This window comes from Ctenocephalides felis, unplaced genomic scaffold (assembly GCF_003426905.1).
Source record: "Ctenocephalides felis isolate EL2017-DRISC unplaced genomic scaffold, ASM342690v1 CF-g0.4_SCAFFOLD_03572, whole genome shotgun sequence".
In the NCBI taxonomy this organism is placed as follows: Eukaryota; Metazoa; Arthropoda; class Insecta; order Siphonaptera; family Pulicidae; genus Ctenocephalides; species Ctenocephalides felis.
Window position 1 is genome coordinate 45,084,482 of NW_020539726.1, and position 15,646 is coordinate 45,100,127.

Sequence of the window (15,646 nt, forward strand, 5' to 3'; positions counted from 1 at the left end):
ACACTAGAATAACCCCTGAATAATTCCACAGTTTTTGGATGTGTCGAATTTTGAAAATAAGTTAAAAATCAAATTCTCAGACCTATAACTGCTATTACCAATTAGTAGTGAGACAACTATCCAAAAATTAAAATCAAAGATCAATGACAACTTTGGTGAAAAATTTATATCAATTATTACCTGGAGGAGCTCGCCTTGTTACCCCACCATCCTGCCAAAGGACTGCACAACATCTGTGCCAAAGGATTAGCAGCCACAATGTACCCCATAAATTCCTTACCAGCGGTCGGATCTAACTAAGAAAAAAGATTCACTTAGGAAACTTCTTAGGAAAGACCAAATAAGAATTCATTAGTTTAAAAGAGAGTATTGGTGTTACCTTATCCAAATAAGGCCAGACTCCGGTCAGAACGATTGCTGAATCCTAAGGACATCAGGAACATGGTGAAATAGATGATTCGAACTGATCGCCATCTGATCTTGTACTCTTCTGCAGTTTCCAGACCGTCCACCAGGTGTCTGTCGTCCTTGGGTTTCATCAGGCGCCGCCTGATGTTGCGGACGCAATTCATTATGGGGCTGGAGGGAAAAAGAAATTTAAATTTTGGACAAAATATATTTAAGATAAATTTTTTCTTCGACAATCCAGAAACACTTAGTTGCTAAAATTGTAACTACCATAGGCATATGTAAGAAGACTTTTCAAGAGTTTATGGGGTGGATGTACTTTTTTTTTAAACTTTTACAATTGCTAGAGGGTCTTTTTCAAATTCTCAAGTTTTGGAGGAAATTTTCTAAAATTTCCAAGTGTTAGGTGTTTTTTTAGTTTTCAAATTTTCAACTACAGGATGATCTTTTTCCAAATTTTCAATTGCTAGTGGGCTTTTTTCCAAATTTTTAATTGCTAGTGGGTCTTTAGAAGGACTTTTTACTAATTTTCCATTACTAGTGGTCATTTTTCCAAATATTCAAGCTTCTATAGGGAATTTTCCAAAATTTTCAAGGGTTAGGTGTTTTTTTTATCCTTTCAAGTAAGGATGATCTTTTTCCAAATTTTCAATTGCTAGTGGGTCTTTTTCGAAATTTTCAATTGCTAGAGGGTCTTTTTCAAATTTTCAAGCTTTGGAGGGAATTTTTCAAAATTTTCAAGCTTAGTAGAGAATTTTCCAAAATTTTCAAGGGTTGGGTTTTTTTTTTTAACCTTTCAAGTGAGGATGATCTTTTTCCAAATTTTCAATGCTAGTGGGTCTTTTTTCGAATTTTCAATTGCTAGAGGGTCTTTTTCAAATTTTCAAGCTTTGTAGGGAATTTTCCAAAATTTTCAGGGTTAAGTGTTTTTTTAAAGTTTTCAAATTTTCAAGTACAAGATGATCTTTCTCTAAATTTCAATTGATGTGGTCTTTTTCAAATTTTCAAGCTTCAGAGGGAATTTTCCAAAATTTTCAAGGGAGGTGTTTTTAAATTTTCAAATTTTGAAGTACAGGATGATCTTTATCCAAATTTTCAATTGCTAGAGGGTCTCTTTCAAATTTGCAAGTTTTGGAGGGACTTTTCCAAAATTTTCAAGGGTTAGGTGTTTTTTAAAGTTTTCAAATTTTCAAGTAAGGATGACCGTTTTCCAATTTTTCAATTGCTAGAGGGTCTCTTTTCCAAATTTTCAATTACTAGTGGGTCTTTATCCAAATTTTCAATTGCTAGAGAGGGTCCTTTAACAATTTTCAAGCTTTAAAAGGGAATTTTTCAAATTTTCAAGGTTACGGTATTTTTTTTAGTTTTCAAATTTGAAAAAAGATCCATAACACTTGAAAATTTTGTAAAAGTCCTTCTAAAGCTTGAAAATTTGAAGAAGACCCTCTAGCAATTGAAAATTTGGAAAAAGATCATCTTGTACTTGACTTTTCCAAAATTTTTAAGTTTTAGGTGTTTTTTCAAAAAGTTTAAGTGTTATTGGACTTTTTTCAAAATTCTGGATACTAGAAGAGCATTTACATTTTGAGTCTATTTTCAAATTTTTGTTTACTAAAGCGTGTTTTCCAAACTTTTAGGTGTTAGAACTTTTATTCAAAATTTTAACTGCTAGGGGATGGCCAGGGTTGTTTTTCATTTCTAAAGTACTTTTTTCTAACTTTTTTGTGCTAATGGCATTTTTTGAAATTTATATGCCTTACGGATCTTTTTCAAACATCTAGGAATCATGGGAACTTTTTTGAAACTCCATTGTACTTAAGACTTTTTTTGAAACTTCTACATACTGAAAGACTATTACTCAAATGACCTCAAATGCTAGAGGACCTTTTTTAACTCAACTTTTAAATCCTACTAGAACACTAGATGATTTTTTACACTAGATGATTTTTCAACTAGTGGTAACTAAATGGTAACCAGTATTTTTGAAAATTTTACACACTAGAGGGCAGTTTTTTCAAATTCGTACATTTTTAGAGGAAAAAGCTTTTTAATTGGCATTTATGCCAACAAACTTTTTATAATGGAAGATTTTTTTTGAAATTGCTATATCATAAATATTAAACCTTGGCATATAGATTTTAACTCTTGCATATTTAAGTAAATTTTTCTAATTTTAACATTTTTGAACTTCTATGTGTTTTTTGTATAAATTTCTACTTCTTAGAAATCTTTGTACAAATTTCTGCATTCTCGAAAAATCATTTGACAAACTTTTGCACAGTAGGAAACATTTTTGAAGCACCTACATACAAGATGTTTTTCTAAACTTCTACGTCAACTTTTTATATTTTTTACTAACTTGCCAAAGTTTAGAAGGATTTTTGTTTAACCTCTTTGTGCTAGAGGAAATTTGTTTAAACTTTATCATGTTGCAGGGATTTCACTTAAATTTTTTACATTTTTTAGGACCGTATCTAAACTTTTAAATACTGGGGAACATTTTTAAAACCTCGACATCATGCTAGGAAACTTTTTTGTTTTAAATTGAAAATATATCAGAGGACCTTTAATTCAAACTTTTGTACAATAGATAATGTTTTGTCGAATCATTTATCAAACTTTCACAAACAAGGACTTTTTCCCAAACTCATACATACTTGATGAATCTTTCTACACACTAGCGAATATATTTATTAGATATTTTTACTAACTTGCCAATAGGCAAAATAAATATCAGTTACATACTCGACAAAAATCATGACCTGGGTGTTGACCAGGTTTGCCAAACGGTTCACCAGGATCTTCATTTTTCTTCAAATTGTTAGCAACAAATGTACAAACAATATATTTGTGTTACTTCTTATAAACACCACACCAATAACAATAATATAATAACAACCCGTAAATTTAGAAACAATTCTAACGTATTTATTAATAACTATTTATTATTTTATTATTATTATTATTAAAATCGCCAAACGACATCGGAGACGTCTCAACCGGTACTGAGAGGCGCGAATTAAAACAAAAATACGAAACGCGTTTGCGAATGCACTTCTGCATTTGCAGGAGGACAGGGGTTGGAAACCTTTTAATTCGTTAAATGATTAAATATAATAATAGTTGCAATCACTGTACTTCAAATGTTTGAAAAAAAACTTTTCTCTAGTATGTAAGACTTTGAGAAAAACAAGTCTCTCTACTATGCTAAAGATTGATAAAATTTTCTCTAGTATGTAACAGTTTTAATAAGTGTCTCTAGCACATGAAAGTTTGAAAAATATTTTTACTTACTAGTAGTTTTATTAAACTTCATTCATATATTAAACTATCTTCTATCTTCTATATATATAAAAATAAGTCGGGTTTTCCTTCCTGACGAAATAACTCCAGAACGCACGAACCGATTTCGACAATTTTGCATTCGTTGGAAAGGTCTCAAGCTCCGCAAGGTTTATAGCTAAGAAAATTAGTTGTGCATGGCATCGTGCTCTAATGCAAATTGCTGGAACTTCACGCACCGTAATTGAAAATTCGAGTAATTACATTAGTGAGAATTATCAGAATTATGCTTGGTTAAGTCAACGAGCAATTATTGCCGCAAAGAATAATGATGTACACGCACTGAATTTCACCATTCAATCAATAATTGCTGGCGATTTGGTGACATACCAATGATTCCGACTGGTCTTCCGTTTGACTTCAAACGATTGCAAATCGCCTTGTTTAGTGTTTGCGGGATAAATTTCAAATAGATTATTTAGAAATTCACGAGTTGGAAAACCATCCGCTTTGTTTGTGTTAACGTCAGACCAAAAACCAAAAAATGTGGTTTAGCAAAGAGCGCTTCAATGAAACGGATAATTTGCGGATTCACTTTCATTTACTTAGAGAAGTTTAACTAAAAAACACTTCGATTTTTGTATTCGAAATAAATTCATTACTATTGTGTAATAAAATCAAATTTTTCCTTTTCAAATATAAAACAAACAAAAATTTCTTCATCTTTCTCACAAAACCATCAGGTGGCGAAACAGAGTTCGTCGGGTTTGCTAGTATTCATATATATTTATTCATATACGTGAAGACTTTTTTCAAACTTATAAATTTTGGAGGAAGTTTTTACAAATTTTCACATGGTTCTCGAACTTTTATTCAAACTTTTACTTACTGAGAGGAGTTTTCCTAACTTTGACATACTCCATGGACTCTTGTTCAATCTTTACATACTGGAGGGACTTTCATTTAATTTTGACAACGTTGGCATACTGAAATACTTTTATTCAAACTTTCATATACTGGAGGAAATTTTTCAAACTTTGACGTACTAGAGGGACTTTTTTGAACTTTGACACCTTGCATGGACTTTTCTAAACTTAGACATACTGGAGAAACTTCATCCAAACTTTGACATACTGAAGGGACTTTCATTCAATCTTTGACATACTGGAGAGACTTTTATTCAAACTTCGACGCACTGGAGGATTTTTTTTTCAAACTTTGACATGTTCAATGGACTTTTTACAAACTTTTACATACTTTATCGACTTTTATTCAAACCTCGATACACTGAAGGGTCTATCATTCAAACTTTGACATACTGGAGAAACTTTTATTCAATTTTCATATATTGGATGGAGTTTTCTCATACTTTTACGTTTTACTGACTGTTATTCAAACTTTGATATGCTGGAGAAACTTTTATTCAAACTCTAACATACTAGAGGGACTTAACATTACATACTCCATGGACTTATACTCAAACTTTGTTATACTAGATGGCTTTTTTCTAATTAAAATTTATAACTACACTACTTCTATAATTCAAATCATCATGTGGAGGGATTTTTTTACAAACTATTACATAATCAAAGCACTTTTATTCAAACTTCTAAATACTAGAGGGACTTATCCCGCTTTTTTTTATAACTTGCCAATAGGCAAAATTACATTCTACACAGCATTATTTTAACTTCCTATTAGGTTCATAAAATTGCAAATATTTAAAAGAACATTTTGTTAAACTTTGTGATTTGAACACACCTGGAATAGATTTATACGCATAATTTATATGCATATATGAATATATATATATATATATATATATATATATATATATATATATATACGTGTATAAATTAGTGCATAATTACTATGGCTTTCGAATTAAACACGAAGAAATTGATTAAATAATTCTTAAATTGAACAATGACAAATTCAACATTGTTTATTGCATTCTACAATTTGAATTAATATAATATATGCATATATATACATATATATATATATATATATATATATATATATATATATATATATATATAAGGTAATATTAACCTAGGTTCCATTTAACGCTCCATTGAAATATGTCAATAATCGTTCAAATGACATAATTGCATTTATTGTTATTATTGCACAATGCAAATTGTTGCTTATATATTATTTATGCAAGAAATCTATTATAAACTTTTATTAATTTTTAAAATTAAATCAAATATTAATATTTTGTATATAATTTTAATGCTATTCGCTAAAATAAATTTTTTACTAATCTATTAAATTTGTATTACCCATCAGATAATATTTCAATTCCAACCATTTTATATAAACAATTACAATTCTAATAACAATTAGAATTCTCAAAATATTTTCTCGCAGGCTATCGATAATGTTTTGTTTATATCGTCAATAATAATTATTATTATTAATTTCCGATTGCGATTTATCGATCACAATCGAACAATACGTATCAATAATAAATATTTATTGGACGGAATTAAATCAGACGCAGGATTTAAATGGAAACTGTAATGTATAATAAAAATGATAGTGAATAAAACTAAAACTAAATAATAAAAGGGAATAAAATTATTTACTTTTTGAAGTAAAAGTTCTGGTTTTTAGCAGAAATTTCGATATGGAATTTAATAGGGTTATTCCAAAGTCATTCTGGATCGTTTGACATCTGAGTTTTATCGAATGATGTGTATGTAAGGTAAAATTTTGTTTTAAAAAATTTAAAGTTTTTTTGTTGAAACCCGAGCAATTACGTTGGTTAATTTTTCGTGACAATCGGTCGAGTCGTTTCTTTATAACTATCAGATAAGGACACAACTTTTGGTCAATTTTTGTGCAAAGACTGTTCGAAAAAACTGGTTATAGTAATTGCAAAGAATCGATTTTTATAAATCTTTACGTTTCAGAAGTTTCTGAACAGTTTGGCAAATCTTAAAAAAATATATGGGTATGTATATGTGTGTCTGAATACAAATTTTTATTGACGATTCCGGGAACACGGTTTAACCGATTTGAATGATTCAAAAAACATTTTATTCCTAGTGACAAGGAGACGTGCTGATTAGTTTTTGGCAAAGGCAGGTCTAGCCGTTCCGAAGATGCTGTGCAAAAAGTGCTAAAAATGGTAATTTAATTTTCAAGAGCGTCCAATTTCAATAATTCAATTTTACTTGTATTGATATAATGAACTGATTAATTTTTTGGGAAGGTAGTTCTTGCGGTTTTGGAGTAAAAAAAGTAAAAAAAAACATTTGGCTGTCAAAATGGTCTTTAGACATATGCACATCAAATTATCAGATATTTTATGGATATTTTAATAATACGTATAAATTATGTTCACATTTCTATGGGTTCCGTAACATTGTTTGTCCTTTAAACGCCAACGCGGCGCTTACGCGCTTCGATATTATATCTCTACACAGCTAAATCAACGCGATTGCTCTGAAAAACAGTTCAAAATTGTTGAAATATTTCAAAATAAAAAAAGCTTTTTTCAAAAAAGTCAATTTTTTTCAATAATTTAATATTTCTCAAAAATCTAATTTTTTTCAAAGTTTAAATCAAAATTTAATCTTTTTTTAAAAGAATTTTTTGGTACGGGAAGTACCAGAAATTTGCCTCAAAGCACACGTTGCCATACACCACTATTTTTGTAATTAATGGTTGAAAATTGATGAAACATTAAAGTATCATCAATGCTATGAAATCGTTTCATTATGGTTTTAACGAACATCCTAAAATATTATAGGCCTATGAAAAGTGGTTTAGTAGTCATAGGGTTCCTTATTTATAATAATTAGGTTTAGTTATAAAAATTCATTAAATTTTGAAGTAATGGAACGTACTCTTAAAATTATTGATTATGACGATTATTTTCATACATTGTTAAATTCATTTAAAATGCCACTTATACCTAGTTCATTATTTTTTACCAAAATTAAAGTACATAATTCATTAACAAAATTTCTGTGCTAATATTTACGCCTATTTGACGTTTCCGAGCACGTGTTTCTCCAACTGTCAATTTTGCACAGAATTAATTCTTCCATCTATTGGCGCATGTGAGATAAAAACGGTTTGTTTCTTAGGAAATTGGTTATTGTCTGCGCTTTATTTATTTATTTATAATAAGAAACAGTTATTTATTATTTTTGATAACAAATTTGACTACTTTGATAGCAATAATAATACCAAATCCATTTTTTTCTGAAGCTTTTAAATACATTCAATTTTTGTATATCGTGTGTTTATTATGAACAAATTATTATTATATAATATTACTAATAATATTTCCAATGGCGTTAAATAAATAAATAAATGATAATAATAAAATAAAATTAGGATTAAAAAGTACAAACTTTCAAAATAGTTGAAATACGAATGTAAAATTTGTATAATGCAATTCAAAAGTTCATGAAGTTTTTTACATACATAAAAATTACACATATATTCTTCTAAACGCTTAAAAAAATAATAAGCTTAACAAGCAACTCTCTAGAAATTAGAAACTTTCTTTTCATAAATATATATTTTTCATTTTATGAGTATTAGTAAGTTTTTCATTTTGCGTTCTCCAATGGTGATGTATAGGTGATTTATTTATACAATTAATATTTTTAATAAACATTTCGAATTTATTGCTAATAAAACGTGTGGCTTTCGGTCCACAATGATTCATTTGCAAAATGACTAACTGTGGCGATAAGCTAAATCATAAATGAACACGAAAGATTTGTTCTGAAATGAGACGAGCTGATTATTTTAATATGATAACGATAAGGATTAATGATAAAGTACAGTGGAGTTCGTTTAACTTAGATTTTTATCAAATACAAAATTGGAAGTCAGTGTATACATACAACCCTAAATTTTCACCCTCCTTCCACAAACCCCTATCGTTGTAGTAATTAATTTTTCATCCAGTTTTCATTCATTATCAGCGAACGTTTCTAAATGGATTTTTATCAAGATTTTTTTAAGTGTATGGAAATGCTTAAATTTTACTAAAACCGTAAATTTTGACCACCAAGCCCATATTTCGTACAAATCATCATAGTAATTAAATAATTTTTCATTCCGATTTCAGTTAGCTCAAGATTTTTTTGAGCCTATGGAAATTTGACTTCCGAAAGTAATTTAAATTTATCAAGGGTTGTTCACCACTAACACCTTTTTTAAATTTTTTTGAATCAATTTCCTTTATTTTAGTTTTTTAATGCGTGATTGAAATATATTAATGCAACCTTCAATTTTCACATTTAAAAAAAATATGTTACATTAAATCACAATTGAGTCATAGGTGCATCGGATAACACGGACGTCCTGGTCCATATTTTAGTGATATATATTAAATCAAGGATATTCTTTGATATAGATGTATGTATGTGTATGTGTGTGTGTGTGCGTGTGTGTTTGTATATATATATATATATATATATATATATATAATATTTTAAAAGGACACCAAGGCCTTTGATCCAGTTCAATGATCTACAAACGTTCCAGTTTGTGAAATGACTCATGTGATTAAATGAGAATGTATAACATTAGGCTGGGTACACATGATCCCCTCTAACCTAATATATTAAATTACATAATTAGATAAAACCATAAAAGTCTTGAGTATTCAGGTATCAATACAGATAATAGACAGAAAATTAATTTGCATTTCAAAATTAATTTTTAATAGGTGTTATAAGACGTCCATTAATCACGTCATGTTTTTAGGGGAAGGGAGGGTTTTACAAAAAATAACGACGTGGGGGAGGGAGGGGTATAGTAAGATATCATGTGTATTTATTTTTTACCGGATTTTTTTTAAAAAAATTCAAACATTTAAAAAAAAATCAAAAATTTTACAATTTTTTCTCGTAGCTAAAAATACAAGTAATGTTTGTAGGGGAAGGGGCGTAATTTTGAATATTACCAAGGGGGAGGGGGATCCAAAAATCCTTAAAAAATCGATCACGTGATTAAGGGACGCCCCCTAATTTTCGAGTCCCAATTTGACCCTTTCTTGAGTGGATAAAACATTCAAAAAAATATGGAAAACAAAAAAACTAAATTAAATTAACGAAATAATTTAAAACAATCATAGTAGAGAAAAACAATTAAAAGTATTCAATTTGAAAATTAAATTTTAAATAATATATAAATGACGTCCATTTTAACCGGCAGTTAAATTCTTCAAACAAAATGTAAGATCAAGAAAATTTTGAAAGATTCCAGAAAATTTTCATAGAATTTTTTATACGTTTCGAGTCCCAATTTGACTCTTCTCTAATGTATAAAAGTTACAAAATTTTTGAGAACAGAAAAACGACATTAAATTGGCAAAATACATAAGTTTCTAATATTAAGTTATCAAAATACATTAAAAGCGATCATATTTGAGAAAAACATTTAAAAGTATTCAATTTTAAAATTCATTTATATTTAATAAATAAATGACGTCCATCCTAACCGACGTCCATCCCAACCGAGTTGTATCAAGAATTGAGTTTGGTAAAATTTTTGAAAGATGTGAAGAATGTTTAAATTTACTTTACATAAAATTTTTGTTCAAAAAAATTTAATATTAAGTATATTAAATTTATTACCATTTTATGTAGTTTGTTGTTTTGTATCCACTGAAGAAGAGTCAAATTGGGACTCGAAACGTATGGAAGTCTATTAATTTGTGTTCATAAGCATAATTTAGTTCTCATTCTATTAGGTGAGATTTATGTTAGAGAAAAATATTAAAACGTACATAATTTTAAAATTAAATTATTATTAATATATCATTTGATTGATTTTTGGTTAGATTTTTGTGAAACACTGTTGATGGCCACAATGTGATCCGAAACATATACCGTTTGGATTTTATTAAATATGCATAGTACTCTAATTGGTCGGAGGTAGTTTATAGATATGTTTTCTGACTGTTTTTTTTTAATCACTGATGATTGAAGTGATGGCCACGATGCGATCCGAAACGTACATCAAAGAGATTTTGTCAAGTATAATATATAATTTTTATTGGTCAATTCACGTCCATCCTAGCCGACAGTTGTAGTAAGAATTATCACTTAACTTATTCAAACATAACCATAATTCTAAATCATTTTATTAATAAGTAGAAATATTTTTTTGTATTAAATAATTTACTAAAGTAAAATGCAACATGCATTAGATTAAAAAAATAATGTACGTGCAATTTTGGACTCGTTGCGTTATTTCTTAAACTGAATTATATAATTCCATCTGCCAACATATACTGTTGACTGTATCTTATATTATTTTAATTTTTGTCACATCTCAACTGCTTTTCGGCAATTATAATGCAGACATTACATTTTTCTTGTGTATTATATTCTAATATTATTTAGGCTCATAATTTCAGCTAAATTCAAACTTCAAGTGAATTGACATTACTAGCAGCTGATAGTTCAAATGTCAAACAATGATAATTGTTTTTTTTTGTAAATTTTGCCATTTATTTGTACAATATTACTATAGTTTTATTGTCCATTAAATTTTAAAAATTTCCTTAACAAACTTCAGAAAGATTTATCAAAATCGGAATAACCGTTAAGGAGAATTATCAAATCATACACCCGTACAGAAGAATTTTATATATAAGATATTTACTAATGAATGAACTAACATTGTCTTTTTGATAACTCTCAATATCAAAGTTGTTATCAAAGTCCTTAAGATAATTTTATTTTATATGAACAACTGCTAATAGCAAAGTGTACAAGGACAACGTCTACATCTTGGATATAAATTATATATAATTATTTATAATAATTGCAAACGACATGCAAGATTATGAAAAATCAGATACATTAATAATAAACAATAATAAATAACATGTAAATTTAAAACTCACCTTTTCCTCTTGTATTTTTCACAAGTTGTTCATGTCTTGTTTTTTTCTCAATTATTTATTTTATTTGCACACTCACTTTGATTATATTTGCACAAATAATAATTTATAAATAAATATAAATGATTCACTTTTGCACAACAAGTACTTGCAAGAGTTCTAATTAACATATTTTAAAAACAAGGAATTTTAAAACTGAAATAATTAAATGGAGTCAAAGACCAGGATTAATAATTATTTATGTAAAATGACGTTGGAGTTTTAAGATTTTTTTTTAAATATTTTAAATAAATAATTATTTAAAATTTAAATTTATTTATGTAAAATGGTATTAAATTTTTAACATTTTTTTCAAAAATATTTTGATTAATTAATTTATTAGGCGTGGCAGTATTTATATTAAAAGATTTTCAAAAACGTTAATTAGACTTGTAATTGGTTTTATTTAAAAACATAATTAGATGCTAAAATAGAAAAAATAGTAAAAACTTGGCAACTTTTTCAAAAAGGTGTTGCTACTTAGCAAATTTACTTATTTTTGATAAATTCTAACAGTAATATAATTACTTAAAATATTTTATTTTGAGTTAAATTAATTATCATAAGAGTAGTAATTCAGTAATTTTTCAAAAATTAATATTATTATATATATTTACATTGCCATTCATAATTTATTAATTTTTAAAATAATTTAATTATTCCATATTTGATTTTTTTAAATACAATATCTGTTATAATTGCTATTAATATTAATTAACAATAACATAAATATAAATAAAATAGAGTATAAAATAAAGGATAGTATTTTCATTAAAATGATATCCGTATTATCATGATTTAATATAAAATAAAAGCAAATAATAATAATATTTTATTTAATTAATTAAATCTATCAAGATTTGTCGGGTCTTAATAAAACTATTAGTAATAAAAAATAGAGAATTTAGTTTAAAATTAGAGATTTACTATTTAGTTAATTCTATTATTAAAGGAAAACTTATTGGTGATTATTTCCAAATTAGCAAATAAATTCCTAAAATTCAATAAATTCAAAAATAAATCTTAATAAATCAATGATGTTTAAGATCAAGACACGAGTCAATATTTAAATTAATTTGATAATTTGCAATTAGTTTAATTAGATTTTAGACTTTTAATGGAGATTTTAATCATTTTATCAGACAAATTTGATAAATAATTATCAAACAAATAAATTTCAGCATGTGTCAGCGATTTTAAAATTATACTCTATCAACTATCTCTATACTCCTTCGAAACGGTTTGACCGATTTTTATGAAATTTAATATTACCCATTTCCCTAATGGGTAAGGGTTGACTGTACTTAAGATTTCTTTTTTCTTGGACCAATTTAATTTTTTATAATTTGTATTTGACCCTTTCCACTCGCGAATTGCGAGATTTATATATATTTTGCCCCGGAGCGGCGGCATCCGAGTGGAAAGGGTAAAAATGCACATACAGCTCTAAATTTTCATTCTACAATCTCAAGCCCTTATTTCATTTAATAATGATTACGTAATAATCATTTTAGTAAAAGAATATGTTTTCATCCCTCTTTTAGTCATGTTTAGTATGTATTTTAGTGTATTTTTATTTTCACTTTTTGTGAATTTATGGAAAAGCTTAAATTTTAGTTCAAAAACAAATTTATTTTTATCAAGGGTTATCCAAACACCTAATAAATTATTTTAATTTTGGGGTCAATTTACTTTATTATATTTTATTAACTACATACAACTCTAAATTTTCATTTTCCTGCCACAAATCTCAATAACATATTTTTACCAAGGGTTGCCCAAACCTAACACTTTTTTAAATTTAGAGGTCAATTTACTTTATTATATTAATTTTATTAATGGAGTCTTGAAAACTACTAATTCTAAATTTTTATTTTTCTGACACAAATCTCAATAATATATTTTTACCAAGGGTTGCCCACACCTAACTTTTTTAAAATTTGGGGTCATTTTTCTTTATTATATTATTTTTATTATTGGGTCTTAAAAAATACACACAACTCTAAATTTTCACCCACCTACCATGCCTCTCTATTTCATAATATTTATTTTAGTAGTCAATTGGGGTCATTTTTCTTTATTATATTAATTATATTAATGGGGACTTGAAAATTACATTCAACTCTAAATTTTCACCCTCCTACCATGCCTCTCTATTTTATAATATTTATTTTAGTAGTCTTTATTGTGAACATTTTTCACTGAATTTTGTTCAAGATTTTTCTGAGCTTATGGAAAAGCTTAAATTTATTTGCTCTAACCGCTGAAACATTTTAAAAACAATTTTTAGACAGAAAGGTTACCATCAATAAAACTAGATTCTTCAAAGTATCGATAAATTTTTGCATATTCGTCGGAATGTATTTTAGCAAAAAAATTGATTTCTAATATCTGAGGACACTGTAATTTTTTAGGGAAAATTGGTGCAGTACAAATTTATGGCAAAGATGTAAATTAAATAATTCAAAATCAAAAATAAATTTTCGGGTTAAAAAATTAATCACTATAATAAAACATTGAATCTCCAAATGTGCCCATTCAATTTGAATGAAATCAGTTTCAGATTACTATAGTAATAGTATTATACATTATAATGTGTCCCATGAACTTTTATATGTGACATGCTTTGTAGTAGGACATCATCATTGATTGAAAATAAAAAAAAAATTAATTTAAGTGTTAGTTGAAGTAATTTTCATTAATCTGCTCTCTATATCATAAATGAATAAATAAATCAAGATTAGAAGTTTAATTCAGGTCAAGTACGACTAAGTGTAATGATAGTTGATTCTTTTAAAAATATATTTAAAATAATTAAAATATTCACCACGATTGTTGTATTCACTAAAATGCATTTCACTTTTACACATTCACCAGTACTTCACGATTTACACATTTCACCAGTATAAATGTTAACAAACACTCAACAACTACTGGGCACAATTTTTACACTATTGTATTAACTAATTAATAATAATTATTAAATATATTTATTTATATATGATTATTATTATCGATATGATTGTGACGAAGTGGCGCGTGTATGTTCCCTTTGCCCGTCAGCTGTTTTTAAACTAAACAACAACGAACAAAGAAGGACGCAACGCCTCGAATATATTCACATTCAACAGGTCAAACGATACTATCATACGATAGAGAGGGGAGTCTGTATTAGTAGGAGAGCCGATGGCAATGTTACGAAATTGATAAACGTCGAAGAATTGATACTGGATCAAACTATGCTCCCATGGCATATTCAGATTAGTAGAAAACTGAGAACCGACAAAGCAATTAGTGATATATTGTTCCCGCCTTACTCGCGAAATTAGTAGTAAGAAAAAAGATAACTAAAGAAAGAAATTCAATCGAGTATTGCTACAAACAGATAGAGTATTATTACAAACAAGTTACTGATAGAATTATTATAAAACTACATTTATGGATCGATTCTGCCTCACAACAGACCAATGTTATGGCAAGGCCATGTTACGCTCCAACTTGCATATATTATGCTACTGAATATTGTTAATGTCAATGTATGTAATATCATGTATTAGCTGTGCATTCAGCCAATTTACACTGGTCAAGATTTGACCAACTCTTACTAACTCGACACGAAGTTTCATCGTAGTGACAGCACATTTTCTTAACACAGCTAATAACTGCACTCCTGAGCATGAGATGGTGACATTGACAGCACGAAGAATGTATCAGGTAAATAAAGTATAAAATAAATGCATCAAATTATAAAAAATAAAATAATAGTTAATTATAAAATTTTAATAAAGTGGCCTAATATTGGTCTTTTTTCCTGCAGGCGCACACAGCTGGTTATATAAAAGAATGCTTTGAAAATATTACCGACGACTTTACAATAGAAAAGGATCGCATCTTATCAATTACCACTGATGGTGGTGCTAATTTGGTTGCTGCAGTGAAGAAATTTTTGGAAGATGGAAAAAGAATTCCTTGCATGGCGCATTTGCTGAATTTAATAGTGGATGGCGCAATAGGAGATAATGCACCAGT